Source organism: Macrobrachium rosenbergii, chromosome 43, assembly GCF_040412425.1.
Source record: "Macrobrachium rosenbergii isolate ZJJX-2024 chromosome 43, ASM4041242v1, whole genome shotgun sequence".
Classification (NCBI taxonomy): domain Eukaryota; kingdom Metazoa; phylum Arthropoda; class Malacostraca; order Decapoda; family Palaemonidae; genus Macrobrachium; species Macrobrachium rosenbergii.
In genome coordinates, this window is record NC_089783.1 from 18,139,282 (window position 1) to 18,141,997 (window position 2,716).

The window sequence follows — 2,716 nt, forward strand, 5'->3', positions numbered from 1 at the left end:
ATTAGCAAAGTAATGAATAATGAAAAAAGTTAGTTATGAGGTCATAGGCGTTTTAGGCGATCTCTTCATTGTCAGCATGAATTAATTTATGGTATAATAAAATCGAACTTAATAAGGGTTCAGACTGAGAGATAGAGATAACGAGAATCTTACCACTACAAATAACAAAGAATTTCCCAAATTTCACAAATTCCACTTTTAATTTCTTAAATAAATTTATTGCAAACAGTCATTTATGCCAAGATCTAACTTTGCTCAAAACACTGCTCCAACAACAAAATTGATGACATGAGCATTTACAGTCACACAACTGATCATTTCATGAAGGTAAACGTTCCATATTTACATATTTATAACAAACGGATAGATAGGAAGAATGCATATGGTATCAAAATAGAAAATAACTTCAGAAATGCAAGTGGCTGATTCAGATGCTTTACACGAACATAAGCTAGTAACTAAAAAAAAAAATAAATAAAAAAATAAATGGTTGAAATTAAAGATTCTATATAGAAACAAAATATGAATTTTTGATGACAAAATGATTGGTAACTCATGCTTTTATTACCAGTATACTGTATTACCCGTATCACTCCGCTTCCTTTTAATGAAGTCAAAGTAAAATCAGCCTTCTAAACAAATGTCATTTCTCATGGTCTACAAGCAATTTAAAACACGCGTCCACTGACATCGACACGTAATCCTGTTTGATCTGCCTCGGGTTCGATTTCTTTTCATTGGTTATTTGAAATTCAAGATAAAGTGTAATGCATAACTGTTCTTAGTGAGAGATTAGGTGAAAAAATAACATACACACTTTGTACGACTGTTACACATTTACCTTTTTTAGTTTTCTATAAAAGAAAACTATTGAGATGGCTTTTTCTGTCCGTCCGCACTTTTTCTGTCATCACATTTTCTGTTCGCCCTCAGATCTTAAAAACTACTGAGGCTAAAGGGTGGGTATGTTGATCATCCATTCTCCAATCACCAGACATACCAAGTTGCAGCCTTCTAGCCTCAGTAGTGTTTACTTTATTTGAGGTTAAAGTTAGCCTTGATCATGCGTCTGACAACGATATAGGGCAGACCACCACCGGCCCTTGGCTGAAAGTTTCATGGGCCGCAGCTCATACAGCATTATACGCTGCACAAAAAACTCGATTGAGCCGAAGAAACTTCGGCGCATTTTTTACTTGTTTATAATAAACAACTGTTTTATGTAAGTAAACAAATCAACCCTTCTCACCTGTCATGAAATTGTATTGGCATTTTCCAAGTCGAAAGATATTGTGACAGGTCAGTCAACTTGCGGGTTAGTAGGAGGTACAACATGAACCATACTTCCCAAAGGCAATGGGTGAAGGTCAACTATGTTTCAAGGGACAGTACAGCCTATAAAATAGTGAAGGGATGAGGCCCCAGGTTGAATAGAAATGTCCTTGAAATGGTTGGGTGCGCCTTTTCCCTTAATACAATGGTAGTTGCCACTTGGGGTACGGACAGGTTTTCAACTCATTGCTCTGACTTCAGGAGCAAGACATTAAGAACTAGGATTTTGAATGTGATACCTACCTACCTACCTATCTATCTATCTATCTATCTATTTATATGTGTGTGTACAGTATGTGTGTATGTGTATATATATATATATATATATATATATATATATATATATATATATATATATATATATATATATATATATATATATGTGTGTGTGTGTGTGTGTGTGTGTGTGTGTGCGTATGTATGTAAAATGTATTAGCACCCGGTTTTCAACAGACATTGATTAGACCCAACTTTGTTACAATTTTCTGATATAAAAGATAACAAATAAATAAAAATAGAACAAAACCGTTGTTGGGCAGCCGAAACTTCCAGAATAAACCAAAGAATTTTAGTTTCTGAGAAGTTATTTCATTAATCTCCAAGGCCATTAGTTGTCTAGGTCTTTGTATGCAGTTACTTTGATATACGAGAGCGCTGAAACATAAGCCCTACAGTATATTAATCCTTCTAGAAACTAACCCCTTTCAGCTTTGAGCCGTTTCTCCGAAAGACAAATTGCCTTGACGCTGAAAACCCTAAGCATAGGAACAATAGACACCGGAGCCTTCCCAATAGGTATCTATGACTGGCTTTGGATCTTACTCGTTTCCAGGAATCACCTGCTTGGCGCAGATGGGAATCATGTGGTACTAATTAGTTTCAGAAAAGACCAGAAATATAGACGTAGTTTCCATTTTGTTCAAGTGTTCGAGTATACGTGAAACATAATGTCAATTGCTGCAAGTGAAAGAAAAGGACAACAATTTTACAGAAATAATTACCTTAACCGTTATGAATTTGGATAAATCACTTAACAGTAAACTTCATCACCAGCGCATTACAAGCCACTACATAATCTACGCTACTCCTCTCTGTCCTTGACTTTTACTTCCCAAGTACACATACAACATAATGTCAATTCCAGCAAATAAAAAAAATAAAAATAAGGAAAACACTTAAACTTCTGGACTGGGAGAAAGTCATTTAGCGCCAACTGTCACTCAAGAGCACAAGTGGCTCATCATCAACACTAACTACTGTACTCACTACAGACATTACCCTACTCCTCTCTATTTCGTTTTAATTCCCCAAATATTAAAGAAAGTCTCCTCAGCTTTCTCTATTTAGGTTTCCCGTTTTCTTTTCTCTTGTAAAAGTTCAAAGA